General features: G+C 37.3%; 1 protein-coding gene across 3 annotated transcripts in view; it reads right to left on the bottom strand.

Annotated features, from left to right (window-relative positions):
- cnr2 (cannabinoid receptor 2) overlaps positions 1 to 18,001 on the bottom strand; it is a 437,724-nt gene that overhangs the window by 50,959 nt on the left and 368,764 nt on the right. Inside the window, exon 1 of one of the 3 annotated variants that reach the window (XM_028819150.2) lies at positions 3,284 to 3,461. The exons of the other annotated variants lie outside the window; for them this stretch is intronic. The gene's annotated coding sequence lies outside the window, so the exon portion shown is untranslated. Of the gene's footprint in view, positions 1 to 3,283; positions 3,462 to 18,001 lie in introns of those variants that run through there. 3 annotated transcript variants of the gene reach the window in all.

The following is an 18,001-nucleotide window of genomic DNA, read 5'->3' as shown; positions in this document are numbered from 1 at the left end:
AACTAACAGGAAGAACATTTACCATATAACAGATAAATGAAATTAGAGTATAAGGTTATTAAACCACCCATCCATTTGGTGACCCACTTATCTAATCACAATCATAAAACACTTTCAATATACTGTACATACGGTTCAGACAAATTATATTGTGACAGAAAAGATAAACAGTCAAGGGGAGATAACATAGCTATTCTAAAAGCAGTGAATCTAGAATAATTTGTCAAGCAGCAGACTAAGCAGCTAAAACTGTATAGATTTATAAATAGCTTGAAAATGACTATCTCCAAGAAACCAGACATGTCCCAATTAGGTGTGATAAATGAGCTTTCATGTTTTTTCCTTCTTATCATCATTAGCTTTTTATAATCTTTCAGAAACTAAGACAAGTTGAAAGTTTGGAGTTTGACTGTTTTATAATTAAAACAAAAACAACAAAACAAAATTATTTTTGTGGTATTGTGAAGCTTACCACAAACGGTTGGTAACCTACAGCAAAGGAAAAGGTGTGTCTGCCTACTGAACCAACAAACACACATCTTACAGACTTAGAACAAGAGCACTCTACCTCAAGAAATAATGGGGGACCAAACTGCTGTGTCCTCTTCAGTTCTCTTATAAAACCCTGATTCCTATACAGTATCACATTAAATGGGCTTTTTTGAAGAACATTCAAGATGCTTGCAGATCAGGAAGGACTTGGGTGTCCATCTTATGTGCATTACCAAGCCAAAGGCACATAACCAAAATCTATCACAGGCTTGAGGGGGTTTTGAATCCTTTCATACAGTGGGCACCAGACACTGAAGGCACTTTACCTTTCCAGAAAACACATGGCCATGTGATACAATGAATGATGTAAGGCAACATGAATTCTTTTGTTATGGTTGTATGATTTTCTTTATTTAAAGATTATAGTAATTAAATTATACATGGAGGAAAGAAACAATGTGTTTTTTTAGAACCAAACAAAATAGTTTTTGCAACCCACATGCACATTTGCCATAGGCTGAAGCCTGTCCTAGTAGCAATGTGTGTGTAGTAACCAGTCCTGAGTGGCGCACTAGTTCAATAAAGGGATCACCCCCCCCACACACACCAACAGTCACACTGGGAATAATTTAGAGTTGTCATTTAGTCTTATCTGCATGTTTCTGAGGATGTGCAAGGAAAACTAGAATACCTGGAACAAAATGCTCATGACATCCAAACTTCACAAAGACAGCAATCAGGTGCATGCAATGAACTTATGGCACTAAACACTGCACTGCCTTTTTATAGAGATGTGTAATTAATACTTATTCAGATATTTCATTGATTGTTCTAATCTGTATTAAGTGAATTTGATAATGGATGGATGGATTTAACTAGGTATTTAAATTATTCATATACAAAATGGTGCAATACAACTGCAAAAAAAGATGCACTAAATCTTTACCACTTAATGAATTTTGAAAAGTATCCTGTCCTAACCAGTACATAACTGAAGCTGACATCACAACCTAAGTGGCATGATTATTAGTTTTTTACTTTTAATAAACTGATGCGCAACTTTATGCCCTATGTACAGTATATTACACTTAGAACATACAGTACATATTAGAAGCAGTTCTATTTCTTTTTTAGTTTAGACAGGTCTGATGTACAACTCTTAAAAATAAAGGTGCCAGATTGGTTATTCAGAGCAGTGTCACCGAGGATCCATTTTTGGTTCCCAAAAGATCCATCTACATGAATGTTCCTGAAAGAACCTTTATTTAGATGCATAACAAGCCCCATACAGTAAGTAACCATGAATAGATGGCAACAGACTTCTGAAATCCCAATGGTCGTGATTTTAAAAGGACTCTTGCTGCATACATATAGTAACACAGGCTAAGGTCAGGTTTTCTCAGTTTGTTAGTGTCCTGCTATGTAGCCTACCAAAAATTAATCTGTTCAGGTTTTTTTCTACATATTAGGAAGCACAAAGAACCAACTTCATGAGCAAAGAACCTAACAGCTACTTATCCAGATTCTTTTGGAAAATGCTCTGGCATTCAGTAAATGGAAAAAGTATAAGTTAAAAAAATGATAGTTGCATCTTTTGGAAGCTCTTATTGAAGAGCAAAATAAGTAAAACAAAGTTAACTTATTTTGTGTGCAGATGGCTTCCTTCAAGTAGACTATTGAGAAATTCTCACTGAAAAACAGAAGTTCCCAGCAGATTCTTGAACCTGTCATCTTGTTATGAAATAATCTAGTATGAAGAGCACAGTTGAATGTGGAAATTCATAATGAGGATTATCTTCTAATACTGAAAAGCATCACTGACTCGTTTTATTTATTTATTTATTTATTTATTTATTTATTTATTTATTTCACATCCATTTCAAGAACAATGTTAGACTTGATGGATTAAGTGATCTTGCGGTTTAATCATGTCTTTCTTTTCACAATCTCTCTCCATCTCTCTGTCTCTTTCTATCTTTCTGAATGTCTTTATCTCTTTCTGTGTGTAAAGCAAGTAAAAAAAGTTTCATGTTTTGATTTTTTTGTTTTAGCATGCAAAACAGAAGTGTGAAGTCAGTGCTGACAGATGAAACGATAAAGAGGGTGATAACGATCAGTAGTACGGCTACTGGATATACGCGATAGCAAATTATTCGCTGTCAACAATACATACTACCGCTAATATGTTGGTAAAACTATATTTTATTAATATTCTGAATCGAACTTTTCAACAAACTCATTTTTTCAGTCTATCGAATTTTAAGATAAACTCTTCGGATAGTGCTCAGGTTAAACTGCTGAATACAATGAAAGAGAATGCATGGGGAAGTTGCCCCCCATGGGTGTACCACTTAAAATGAAATTTTGTATGTGAAAACTACCCTTTAACAAATTAAAAATGTGAAATCGTCTGCGGAGAGTGTGGTTGGAAAATACGGGACTTCGAATGACTCAGAAAACAGATTCAAACTAAACGCGTGTCTGAGTTTAACTTTCCAGGATACACATGGTCAAGCAGATCGTTCGATTACGGGTCCAATGTACAGAATACGGTCACCTTTTAAGCATTGTATATGATGTAAATATAATGCACAGAACAAATACAAATCAACTGAATGGCACACAATTAAAAGAAAGCGGCTCCACTCCACTTCTTCGTTTCCATTTTTTACAAAACAAATTACAAATTCATCTTTGACACTTTCTCAGACCCTCGTAAGTCAGCGTTATTTCTCATTTTCCTACTCTACTGCACCTGCTCCTGTGGATAGAAGCGATAACCCCTACTCACCGTTATTTGCACGTCTTCCTTTCTCCACTTTCTTCAAGCGTCCTCGTCTTATTTAGCCGGGTCTGTATTTTAAAAACATTTTGTTGGAAGTAGGATTTAATGAACAGAGACTTCTACCTTGCTTTGTGTTCTTTTAAGTACTTCGGCTATGTATAAGAGCGGGTAGTCACTGCATATCTCTCTCTCTCTCTCTCTCTCTCTCTCTCATCTCTCTCTCTCTCTCTCTCTCTCTGCCTGTCTCTCTCCCTCTCTCTCCCCCCCTCTCTCGCCCTCCCTCGTTCTCTCCAACCGTCATACAAACCCTCAAAAACATTGAAGCTTTCTGTTTCTTTTTGATTGTGAAACGAAAAGCAGCCAGCTTCCCTCCTTTTAACCAGTCGCCACCTAAATCCAGGAAGAATCTATCTATCTATCTATCTATCTATCTATCTATCTATCTATCTATCTATCTATCTATCTATCTATCTATCTATCTATCTATCTATTTTGCACAGACACAACTCTATAAAGGAGAGAAAGGGAAAACAAGTGACTGTAAATTAATAAAGAAAAATAAATCACAAAAGTGTTTTCTCCCAAATATTTTATTTTATATCATATATAATAGTGTGAATTTGAAATTAGACAAGCAGGCACTGGCATTGTTGATGTTCATTACTTTAATACAAATTGACTTAGGAATAATCAAGCATGAAGATAACGTTTCAAATTTTTATCAATTTATCTATCTGTGGGATTTTGTACCATAACTTGTTTGCTTTGGGTTGCCCTTTTGGGCAAACCCTTTTGCCTTATTTTATCCCATTTTCTCTGTTTTCTATTTTTGTACTTCTTTTTTGCTAAATTTAATTAAAATCCTGCATTTTAAAATTTGCTTGGTTGGACTTGTGTTTTCAAGCCAGAGATTGACAGTTTTCCCTTCCCTTGAAGGTCATTTTTGTGGATATTTTTGAACATTTAATGTATTGTGTCTTTTTAAAGCCTGTTCCACTTTGTTCACCTGTGAAGGTCAAATTGTGCATGTGGAGTATGAGAGCTGGTTGTCTGGTGTGAGGGTTAGTAAAGGTCTTAGCCTGCCCTGTGGGACTTTTAGGAGGCTTTCTATTATTATTTGTGTGTTCTAATCTGAACAGTAGGAACAAAGTGCAAAGAATACTGTAACCCCACTTGCTTTGACGATTAACCTGATCTGAAGATAGAAATTAAGGAAGACAGAGGAACACAAAACCTGGACTTCAGTAATTGTCATGTTCCATGTCTAGAGTCATCATAAATGTAATGTAAGTGTCTTGATAATGTGGGGTGGCATACAGGCAGAAGAATGGCTGCCATTGCATTATTCACGTGGATGCTGCACATTGGTGGTGGTAGTGGTGGTGGTTGAAGTAGCTCTCCACATATTCTCCTGGGTTATTATTTGGCATTCTGGTTTTCCTCTTACATCTGAAAGATCTGGCTACTGTCTCATTGGCATTGTTAATTTGCCCATTAGTAAATGAGGATGGGTGTGTGCATGAGTGTGCCCTGTGATGGAGTGATTTCCCTTCTAATTCTGATTTCTACCTTGCACTTAGAGATTTAGGGATATTTTAGATTTTATACAAACCTGTATTGGCTATGTGAGTTAAAAATGATGAACAGATGGGTGTATTGCACTTTTGAAGGACACATATGTACATAATTTTGTATACTGCATTTAAAGGCATGTATTGAGAGCTACATAGTACTGCACACTCACTCCAATCTAGAGTACCTAGGCAGCAAAAGCTGTTAAATATAATTTAGAGTTTTTTTTGTTCTCATATCATGGTACTTCAAAACTCCAGTGGGATTCAAACAACCAATATTAAATCCCATTTATTAAATCTGTTAAGACTGAAATTAAAAAGTTCCTTTTTCTTAATTAATAGCATCCAGTTAATTAGTCACTTGTATTCCATGACAGTAGTCAATAGAAACGGTCGCATTACAGGGATTTGTTAACCTGACCCCTTCTCTCTTAGTTGTATAGCTTTGTGTCTAAGAGAGTAAATTATCTTGGGATCAGACATCAATATGTGATGGAGAGAATTTTCCAGGGGACAAGTCACTGAGGAAACAATTTAGAGCATATAAACTAGGTCAAAATGTCCTACTAACCCCCTGCCAAGTGACTCACAAAAGGTTCAACAGAAGCAGTGTTTTATATTTGCCATCCCAAAGGACTGGCATAGTTTTCTCTTTTATGTTATTAAAGCAAGCCATTCAGTGAAAGTGTCAAATGTGTCTACATCACAAAACTTTAATTCATTTGTGTTTTTACAGTGTCCATTTTGTTCAAATGAGGACACCATGGACACAGTCTGTTAGTGTTGCATATTTAAGGGGTTATTAGAAGACATTTCCTTTAATTCATCCATTCACTTTTCAAACCAGTATTGTCCTTTACATAATAATGGGAGCCTTCATTAAGTATGAAACGGGAAGCAGACGAGGTGCCAGTAATCCATGACAGGGCAGACTCCCACACTCACTCACATGGCCAAGGCAGGAGCCAAACTTAAATCGGACGTGAATTCTTCAAGTTATAGCAATATGCTTAACCAGGAGATTCAATATTTATTTTTTGATATCATCTTAATATATATTAATGAACAAAAAATCAATTCAATTTGTTAGTTATTTAAAGTTACCATAAGTATTTTTCAGCTCTACACTTCATATGCATTTTAAACTCATTGACCAGTTTATTGGTCCACCGGCACATTTTTGTAAATAGTCTGCAGCTTGAAATAGCCAATCATAGGGGCCACAACTCAGTGCATAGAGCTTGGAGACATACTCAAAAGGTTCAGTTCTCCTTTTCAACCAAATATAAGTGTGTGACTTTGACTGTGGTATGATTGTTAGTGTCAGTATATAAGCATGAGCTGGTCTCTTGGGATTTTCATACACAATAGTATTTAGAATTTACAGGGAATGGTGTGATAAAAGAAAATATCCAGGATTTAGAGGCTGTGCAGATAACAACATTCCTTTAGTGAACAGGATCATAGGAAAATGACCAGACTTGCTCAAACTAACAGAAAGGCAACAAACCACAATTCTTTGCAGCAATGGGGTACAGATAAAGATCTCTGAATAAACAGCATTTGTGGATCTTGAAGTTGATGGGCTGTAGTAAAAAGAAAAACGTGCCTAATTCCTTTACTGCTAGCTATGAACTGGAAGGTGAAGACACAGTGGAGATGTGATCATCATAAGTAGATGATTGAAGATTGCAAAAATGCAATTAGGTCTGATGAATCTGAATTTCTGTTGCAATAAGAATGTGGTAAGGTGAGAATTTGGTTGTAGTGTAATGGTGGGGGGATATTTTCATGTTACACATTAGGCCTCTTAATTTCAACTGAGCATCTGAAGATCATTTGAATTCCTAAACTTGTGTCCACAGCTTACCATTTTTTTCAAATGGATACATTCAGCAAGGTACATAATCTTAAAATGATGCCATAAACAATGAAGTGATTTAAGCTTACTCCGTTGGCTTGCAAATTCCTCAGATCTCAATCCAAACAGGTGCCTCCAGGTTAAGCCAGAATGTATAGCCAAAATAAGAGTAACAACAGAACAAAACCTTAAGTAATGTTTCACAGCAGTTTTAACAGAGAGGCAGCTCGCAGTTAAGCGCGTGCAGCTGGCGGTGCTTTGCAGGAGGAGAAATGGAGCAGGGGAAGTACTGAACCGCACATGAGCGACAGTCGCCACCGTTATGGGAGGAAAGAGTAAGAGACCAAGAACTTATGAGGAAGATGAACCATCTACTCAAAACAGTCACTGCCGTTATGGGAAGAAAGAGTAGACAACCAAGAACTTATGAGGTAGACGAATCATCTACTCAAAAAGAGTGACAATACTGAGGAGAGCGGCAGGTAACCACAGGACCTCCTAAATGTTGAAATTCATACTTGTGAATAGAGTGTCAAAGATCTATGGGCCTGCTGAGCTGCCTTGTCCCTTTATAGACTTCTGTTGGGTTTTGTTAGAAGGGAGGGATTCTGAAATCTTCCTGGACTTGGGCTTTAACCCATCCCATATTTTAGAGGTTTTATGAAGTTAAAACTTTTGGAAATGAAGACTTCCAGGCAGGAGAAAAAAGAATAAGGCTGCAAGAGACAGAAATAGTCAGAAGGGAGAATGCTTTAGAAGTATGAATAGGTGGACAAGTGGATCAGCTACCCATCTGGTCCAGGAGGCAATTGATTCTGTTAGTTGTACCTTTTCTTTTATATTTACTAGTGGCCATGTAATTGAGTCACACATATGGATTCTTTATTGTTTTGTAGCCTTACTGCTGATGACCAATTACTTGGTGCCAATTGAGTGCATTTGTTGTGTTTGTTGTTTTGTTATTTATTTATTTGCTCATATAAGCTAGATATCATGGGCAGGTTCTTGATTCCAGCTTCCACAGGAATACTTAAGTGAAGCAAGATCTTGCTAGATTGTCTATAGTCCACAAATTAGGTTTCTGTTTTTTTGTGATAGGAACCTGCAAGATTGCAGCACCACTGTTCTTTCTTTAGTACCTCCTGACTGAGCAGCTTCCCTTACTTACTTCAAAACAACCACAAATGTTCCCCGTTTGAAGCAATGTTTGATAGGGTGTTGAGATGTGACACCAATAACTTAGAACAACAGAAGTGAATACCTGTACAGGAAGCCTCAAAAACGACCTTGTTCTGTTGCTGTTTTGCAGTTTTTCCTTTTTCTGGTGTACCCATTCCATTTGAATTTTATATATTGAAATAAACACACCATTTGTAAGATTTGTGATTTCCATGGCATACACGGCAATGTTGAGAGATGGCTTTTTACAATAGGAAGGATTGGAATCTGAATATACACAGTATAAACTATAAATGAGTGTCTGTGGTTTACCCATGTCCTTTTTACAGTGACATAAGATGCTTTATAGTTATAATTATACTGTTATGCCTGTGGTACAACTATGGTGCATGATATTCTACTGCACATATAAATAGCATTTAATAATTACAAGGATTTATGTATAAAGGTCAGCAAATATCTACAGGATTCACCTATTGATCAATTCATCAATCTACATATATAAAAGTCAAAGTATGTGTGTGTGTGTATGCATTTATATTTCAGCATCACTTCCGAACGGCTGGAGCAATTTTCATTAAAATTCGTACACATGTTTCTCATTGGTCGACTAAAAATACTGTAGGGGTGAAATCAACCCTAACCCACCCCCCTTCTGGGTACGGTGGGGGGTGAACTTGCAGTCTTGTATGCATGTTATCATCCAGTTGACATTTGGAATGACCACCAGAGGGTGAACTGGAGGTGACTGCCAGCATTCTTTATGTTTGAGTACCACCACCGCACCCCTGTTGCTATTGAAATTAAATAGGGTTGGCCGGTTCCAAGCATCAACTGGATGATAACATACATACAAGACCGCAAGACAAGCACATTCGTGAATCTTCATTGTTTGTTAATTTATTTTTATTTTTAAAGTTGTGGGGGTTTTTTTAATTATATTTTTCTCAAACAATTAAAAAAAAAACACTTTATTTTCCTCCCAGGCAACACCGGGTATTTCAGCTAGTCTATTATATTAGTCACCATTTATTTTAGAATTTTGAAGAGGAAGAGCAGGGTGTATTAAGAGCTCACAATTCATGATCTCTGTGTGATAGGTGGTCATGTTTAGGTCTTTGATTTTAGTTCACATATGCCTATAAGGTCCCTACAGTGAATTTTTGACGAGCGGTGTTGTGATCTTCTCTAATTATAATTCTCACTTTGTAGGAAGATAGACAGACATTTTAAGATAAGGAAGACAGAAGTTTCAGAGTGCGAGTGGTGACACGTTTCTTGTGGATTAACATATGGAAGTGAGAATTTTATTGTATTCTGTAGATGTGACAATATTGGCACTATGAACCTTTATTATATAGCAGGGGTGGCCAGCTCCGATCACAGAGACCCACAGTGGCTGCAGGTTTTTGTTCCAACCCAGTTGCTTAATTAGAAGCCAATCCTCACCAAAAACAGATCTTATTTAATTTCATGGCTTGTTAGTGTTTTAACTCTACCATCCCCATTCATTCTTAAATTGTAGAGTTTTTTTCCCTTTCTAATTATACATGAATCATCCAAGTGATTTGAAGCCCAAAACGGATGAGTAATTTTCAGTTCTTCACTTTTTCTTTGGTTTCCCTCTGAGTCCTTAATTAAGCCAAATAATGAATGATGAATACACACTGGTGGAAATGGAGACAAGCCAGATATAGAACTACTGGTTTCTTTGTCATTTGCAGCTTATTGCTAATATGGAGCAATTAAAACCATGAACACTACTGTTTAAGACTAAAATAAGCAATTAAGGGTTCAAAATCTTAACAAGCAGGTCAACTAAAATGAAGCAGAAAAATGTCACGAATGATTTCTCATGAAGTAATTGGGTTGGAACAAAAACCTAAAGCCACTGTGGCCCTCCAGGACCGAACATTATTCAGCCCTGATTTAAAGGAGTGGGCAACTCCTGTTATATAATTTATTATGATACATAGTTTACCAAAATGTATCAAATAGATGATATTATAATTACTGATGAAAATCACTTCAAGTACAATATACAATTTTGCACTGGGCTGCCATAGTTCATTTACCCATCCCAAAGTGTAGCGTTGCCCATTATTTGTAAAGGGATGGCCCTTTTCCTAGCAATCACTCAATTCTTATAGTTTTAGATTCAGTTGCCCTTCCATTTTCTCCTCAGGGTTGCTTATTTAGCTACCAGACTCTTGTAAGGTAGCTCCACAGACATTTTAAGAATATGGCATTCATTTCTACTGATCTGCCGGCTCCTTACAGAAAGCAATCCAACAAACATTACATTCTTATAGACCCAAAAACAAGAGAAATAAAGCAAGCTCTAGACCCTAGATTCAGGAGCCTGTGTCTTCACCCTTTCACCACCATCACCACTGGTGTTCAAGGTGCTTGAGTAGGGATGCAGGAAACAGAACAGGATGTGGAGTGGCGTTTGCCTTATTTAGCTGTTGAGGTTTCCTTTACTTCAGCATAGTCCTCCTTTCAGAGCTTTTGAAGTTATCCTCTCATATTTGTGCTTAACTTTGGAGGAAATTAGTCTACTGAAATGAGATGGTAAATTAATAAAACCTCTTTTCAGTTTTCCCTTACCTTCAGTTTTTCTGAGACTTCTCACACTATGTCATAAACTGCACTGCGTAGCAAATATAATCAAGATTTGTATATCCAACTGGCTTATGTTTCAAATAATTAGGTATACACATAATGTATGTGGATTTTGTGCTAAGGGTACATATTTACACAAAGACTGAGCTTGCATTTTATACACAAGTACTACAGAGAAAAAAATTAGAAACGGACAGGTGTACTGTATGTTTCAAGAAGGCATGACAGTACTTCTTCCTCACAGTTGAAGTATCTTGGGTTTGAACCCTACATCCAGTCAATGTGCATGTGGAGTTTCTACCTTCGTCCTGTGTCTATGTGAGTTTTTCTCTTGGCACTCCCAATTTATCCTCCTAAATCCTCAAAAGACATATAGACAACATTAATTGAATACTGTAATTGGGCCATAGGGGGTGTCCATGAGTGGGTCCATTCAGGGATTTTTCTGCCTTGTGACTCTCAATTGGGTTAAATAGGTTTAAGAATATTAAGTTATGTTTATCCATACAAGTAAAAGTGTTTTAACATGAACCAGGGGTAATAAATGGTATGTGAGCAATGAGACAAGGCATGTCAAAATGTAAATCTCCAGAGGCAAACATGATAAGCCTGAAGGTGAAGCACAAATCAAACACTTTCCTGAGTATTTGTTGTAATAAATCAAACATGGCAAAAATGGTGTGAGGCTTTCTAGAAGACTATAAAGGGAAGCTAGGAGGTCCATTGGCTAGTGCAGATGAGGCTCACCCAGGCCAGCTAACTCTCAACTACTAACAGTGAGCTTCAACCTGGCTAGGCCCAAAAAAAGGGAGAAAATGGTTTATAAAATACAAAATGTATCTAAACAGTTCTAAAGTGTCTCACAAGATTGATAAACTGTGAAAAACTCCAGCTTGTGACCAAAAGGCAGACAATAATCCTTTATAAATTAAAATATTTACTGCAAAAGCAAAAATTAAAAAATAGTGTTCAAAAGAACAGAAAGGAATTGCCTTAAAGTCAATTCTAGGGCTTACAAGTCCCAAGTCATAATCCAATAGCAAAAATCCAGAGAACAGAGACAGAGCGGAAAATAATCAAAACCAGGAAAACCAACAAGAAATACAATGGTTACAAATACACACTTTAACAACTTCAATAAAAAACCCTGACTGACCATTCCTTTTCTGGGCTTAAATGGCCAAAAGAAAGGATCAGGTGTGGTGATTTCAGGGTGGGGAACCAGCTACAAACAATATGGAATATAAGCACACTGGAAGAGACAGTGCATAATTACAAACACTAGGAAACTCGGGGATCTTCCTTCTGCCATGTCACTATGTTGAGCACTGCACTTTCCTATTACAGAAATGTTCATCACTGCTCTTCATTCCACCATGACACTGTGTCAGTCACTGAACATTTCTATTACAGAGTTGTTCATCACTGGAGTATGTCCATGTAGTTGCTTGCTGAGAGAAGAACATCATCCATGGCACATGGACATACTGCTGCTAACCGTGATGCACTTGGCTGCATCACTGCTTATCATGAGAAGTACCCAAAGTTGAATTCCTTGGTTGCGGTGGCCCACCTGATCAATTCATGGGTTGTGTTATGAGTGCAATGGCATAAGGTCTCAAATGAGACCAAGTCAAGCTTTAAAGCCCAGCGGTGCATGAGATTTTGTGTAATAGGCAGACAACCATTAGCATTTTACATATATACTAGCAGTACTACCCATCTAAGATGGGTTGAAATCTAACTAAAACAACATAGACCTCAGCGTTAACATTTGCAGTTCACTATGCATACTATGTCTCTGTAATATGCCCATCGGTATGGGAATTATAAAAGCAGTGGTAATGTTTGTGATGCGCCATATATTAGCATGACAAATGTAAATAATTTTTTTACTTAACATGCTTGACATGTGCCATCTTTTGAAATGACAAAGACACAGCAAATGGGCACATGGACACACAGACAGGCACACAGACTGAACATACACACGTATCCTTTTATTAAGGTGGATATAAATAATGGAAAATGCATGAAAACACAAAAATAGTACAAAAATGACTATAAACAATAATCTAAAGTAAATATATGATAATATTCTGGTTGCAGGAAGAAAGAAATGGAAGAACAACAATGATATGATAAGTAAATAGCGAACACAGCCTGCTGCTGTTTGTTGGTCTGTCTGTCTGTTACATGTTTATAATCTTACTGTGTTCATGTAGATAATTTTAAAGTCATACAGCATTTGGATCTTACCTGCAAATGAAAACACCTGCCCACAGCTGAAGTGCCAAGATCTCAGTCACGGACATGAAACTCCTCCATGATCCTTGTAGCCGCTGGAGAGTAAGGCAGGATCAAGCACGGGTCAAACGCATGCCGAAAGAAATCTTTTAGTCCAAAAGTTTGTTTCAAAAGATTTAGTTAAAATTTAAAGCAAACAGTCCACATGAGAATAAAGAAAAAAAGGTTGTTACACATGTAGAATAAAAGGCAAAAAAATGGGAAATTTTTTTTTTTCTTCTATAAACTCAGCTTTTCTTGTCAAAGCTCAGTTGTATCTGTTCTTAAAGATGCTTTACTTTGCCTTCAGTACGCTCCAAACGTATGGCACTGCTCGTTTAATAGAGCATGTTAACTTTCATACTTTCATACTCACGGCAGGGCAGGTCACTAACTGAGACTAATCGATAGTCAGAGAGACAAGAATTAGTTAGAATATACCAATTCAATTCAGCTTGTGGGGGTTATAAGAACCTCCCATAGACTATGCAGTAATATATAGGCAAACATTTAATATGACTTAAATAACTAGCAAGTGGCTCTTACAATCCTGTTGTACTAGAGATTCCTGTTGTGCTGCCTTCCTATGCTTTACCAGCCATTTGTTTCAAAAAGTTAAATCATATTAAAAGGCAAGCTAAGTGTTCTTTCTCTTCAAATGTTTGATTAATTTATTCTTATTGACTTTTTAGAGGTGTTTGTGTGTGTTCTTTTGGGATAGCAGTAGAATGTTAGATATCTGAATTTAGAGAAATTATGTTGGATCATAGTTTCTACAATTGATGCAAGGCTGTGAGTCAAGGTTCTTGTGTTTGAATAATTACTATAGGCCATGTTTCAGTACAGTTAATACAGTTTGCCCCCACAAAATACAGAAGTGGTGATTTATTTTTTTAAAGGAAACTTCTGATTTGTTTTATACTTTAATTGAGGTTTATGTGTATACTGGCCGATTATTACTTATCAATTTAAAGAGTTATACTAACACTTACTAGAGGATGCTGACTAAGTAATACACATTTCTTCTGCCACCCTTTTTCATTTTATCAGTATTATTCACTGGGATTTCCCAACTTCTGAGGTGTGAAATCTCTCACATAAAGACAACAACACAAGTGATATTGATCTCAAAGCAATCTGTACGTTACAGTGTTTACACTACAGTACGACATATGTGCTATTTACTCATTATGCTGCAACCTATTTTAATGAGAAAGCAAGATCCATCTGTGTGAAGAGGTTTGTGAATGGGCCATGTGATCTACGTAGTGGATGGATGAGACTGACTTCCCAATGGCTAAAACTTCAAAAGCACATTCTGACACCATTCCTGCCTCTACTCTATTACTCTGACTGTGGAGATATTGCAGGAAATTTATACCAACAGTGATAGATCTTTATAATTCCTCAATATTACTGTGATTGCTCCTTTTATCTTTAGCCAAGTCTGAAGTTTTCTTTCTTTTTAGTAGTTCTGGAATGTAGGGTGAAGGGTGTTGTTGTTGTTTGTCACAATATTTATTTTCTTATTTAGTTTATAGTCCACTCTGTGGCCAGTTTTCATTGATGGTGAAGATGCGGAGGTGATGAGGACATATAAGTACCTCAGTGTGCATCTGAACAATAGATTTGAGTGGAGTACCAACACAGAGGCTGTATACAAGAAGGGTCAGAATCACCTCTATTTCCTGAGGTCACTTGGTATATACAGGCCAGTCTTATATGTTTTCTACCACTCTGTAGTTTCAATGTGTTTTTCTATTTGATACTGTGCTGGGGAAATGGAATTAGTGCACGTGATGCCAACAGCATAAATGAACTGATTAAAATGGCTGGTTCCATCTTAGAAGTCAGGCTGAACTCACTGGAGGAAGTGGTAGAACAAAGGACACAAGGGAGGCTGCTTACTTTTCTGGGCAATGTCTCCCACTCTCTTTAACTAAGTAGAGGAGCACCTTCAATACCAGACAATTGCTCAGAGGAGTGCCATGAAGTGTCATTTCTACCCTCAGCCATCATGTTCTATAATGAGTCACCCCTCAGCCAAGGTGGTATTTCTCCCTATGTGCTACATGGTACTGAGCTGGTCTAGCCGACTTCTTAACAGACAAGGACACTATGGGTAATACAGTCGTTCTGTACTGTGAAATTGTAACTTGTAAGTATGTGTGATTCTAATCACTTTGCACTTGATAAATACCTACAATTTGCTAATTTACTTATAGATAATCTTGTTATATGTGTTTTTGTACCTTGTTAACATACTTAAGATTATGACAATTATTGTTATATGTACAGTACTGTGCAAAAGTTTTAGGCAGGTGTGAAAAAATGCTGTAAACAAAGAATGCTTTTAAACATGGAAGTGTTAATCATTTATTTTCATCAATCAACAAAATGCAGTGAATGAACAAAAGAGAAATCTAAATCAAACCAATATTTGGTGTGACTACCCTTTGCCTTCAAAACAGCATCAATTCTTCTAGGTACACTTGCACACAGTTTTTGAAGGAACTCGGCTGGTAGGTTGTTCCAAACATCTTGGAGAACTAACCACAGATCTTCTGTGGATGTAGGCTTCCTCACATCCTTCTGTCTCTTCATTTAATCCCAGACACACTCGATGATGTTGAGATCAGGGCTCTGTGGGGGCCATACCATCACTTCCAGAACTTCTTGTTCTTCTTTACACTGAAGATAGTTCTTCATGACTTTGGCTGTATGTTTGGGGTCGTTGTCCTGCTGCAGAATAAATTTGGGGCCAATCATATGCCTCCCTGATGGTATTGCATGATGATAAGTATCTGCCTGTATTTCTCAGCATTGAGAACACCATTAATCCTGACCAAATCTCCAACTCCACTTGCAGAAATGCAGCCCCAAACGTCCAAGGAACCTCCATCATGTTTCAGCGTTGCCTGCAGACACTCATTATTGTACCGCTCTCCAGCCCTTCGACGAACAAACTGCCTTCTGCTACAGCCAAATATTTCAAATTTTGACTCATCAGTCCAGAGCACATGCTGCCATTTTTCTGCACCCTAATTCCTATGTTTTCATGCATACTTGAGTCACTTGGCCTTGTTTCCACACCAGAGGTATCTTTAGTCATCCACGTAATCTGAAATCTGCTTTCAACTTAGTAATATTGCAAAATGCATATGGCTTCTTAACATGTCCAGAAAGTTCTGTGAGAAAGTTAACAGATTAACTTGCATTCAACAGGGTTAACACAGGATGACATTTTTAATGTCACTAAATCCATTTCAGGGTAATGGGGAGCCTGAGAATATCCTAGCAGCATCAGGCACAAGAGAAGAACAAAGCCTGGACAGTATGGTAGTCGATCACAGATCCCACTTACAAATGCATCCACAATCAGAATCATGCAATGCCAATTTAGATTCACCAGTTAACTTGGCATGTGGGAGAAAAATTAGGTTATACAACCCATCTCTGTCTTCCATTATAAAGACACACACACACACGCACATACCTACATGTATATAAGCTTATAACTAGGAAACACTCAGACCTCCTGTCCGCAGTGAAAGATGGTTCATGCTCTTCTTAAAAACACTGCACAACAGGTCACTCTGCCCTAATGGTGTCCATGACTGTCTTTTGTACTTGGACTGCATGGCTTGCATTTGTGATAAAAGAGATCCATTTTCCTGTGCAATCTTCTTCACTGTCAGCAGATGATGCCACAGTTCATTTCCTGTCAAGAACTTCACATGGCCATGAATCCACTTGACATGAAAAGGGCCCAAAGCATGGCAGAGGTAGCCTGCATCTGCAATTCTTTGGTTACCGTATATATGACTTTCCTTTGGCACTTGGAGTGTATGACTTGCTTTTTTGATGAAAGAGATCATTTGGCCTGTGCAATGTACTTCACTGTCAGAAGATGTCACCGTGGTTGTTTTCATGTCAGCCATGCCGCATGCCCCTGCTACTGTTCTTTTACTGTCTTTCCCACTTTGTATGAGAGGGACGTGAAACCCAATTATGTGGTCGAAGTAGTGGGCCGTGTTATATGTATCATGTAAGATTTCAATTAAGACCAAATCAAGTTTCAAGGCCCAGTGTTTCACAAGTGTTTGCTTGACAGACAAACAACCCTTAGCATTTTATATAATAATAATAATAATAACAATACATCATCTCTGGATGTCTCATAAAATAAAAAAAATTATAAAACAAAAGAAATCAAATAACCATATCCAAAAATATAAACACAGCAAAAGGCTTAACATAAGTAGAACATTATTGAATAAAAGAATTACCAAAAGGATGCTGAAAGGGGGGTTTTATATTTCTTTTAAAAATAGCCAGTGATATTAAGGCCTAATTAGACTTTAGAAAATTGTTTAATAAGCATGGGCCAATAGAATAATAAGCCCAGTTGCCCAACTTTGTCTATGGAACAGCCTCAACAATAGTATGTGAGGCATAATTCTTTTAAAATGGGGGTTTTCTCCTCTTGGACCAATTCTTCTACATCAGGGATTCCTATTTTAATGTATATTTACCCTAAAACAACACCTTCTAGTTTCAGATAAATGCCACGGACAGGCTTTCTCAACTGGCACATGTTTTCTGGACCCAGGCTTCATACCAGATACGGCACTTTAAAAAATGCTGTCTGAGGCCATTCTGATCATATAATATATACTCTTAGTGTAAAGGAAACAATGCAGACAATGCATTTAATACACATACAATATGTTATGTTATGCAGGCTTTGTGATTAAGTATTAATGTTCAATGTGAAACTTATGTTGCATAGGCACTGACCATTGCAAGAAAGGGGGAATTATAGACTACAACATACTGTGTCTAATAATCCAGCAACAACAACAACAGTAATAATAATAACACTAATAATACTCAAATTGAATACATTGCTAAAGACTGATTTAATTCAAAGTATAAACTCCTCTCAAATGTGCTTATATTAAAATTTGCAGTAAAACTTCACAAATGTCATGCTCTGTTTTTCATTACCATTGCAGGAGAAAGTGGGCATTGCCCATTCTGCTAGGCTTTAGTGGAACACCAGGGGCCTCATGTATAAACGGTGCGTACGCACAGAAATGTTGCGTACGAACGTTTCCACGGTAACTCATACCTTGGCGTATGCAATTTCTCTGCCCGGTTTTGCAGACTGGCGGCACCCAGCGTCAAAGCAGTGCT

Source organism: Erpetoichthys calabaricus, chromosome 14, assembly GCF_900747795.2.
Source record: "Erpetoichthys calabaricus chromosome 14, fErpCal1.3, whole genome shotgun sequence".
NCBI classification, from domain to species: domain Eukaryota; kingdom Metazoa; phylum Chordata; class Cladistia; order Polypteriformes; family Polypteridae; genus Erpetoichthys; species Erpetoichthys calabaricus.
The sequence above is the reverse complement of the archived record's forward strand: the minus strand, read 5'-3'. Positions and strand labels throughout refer to the sequence as shown.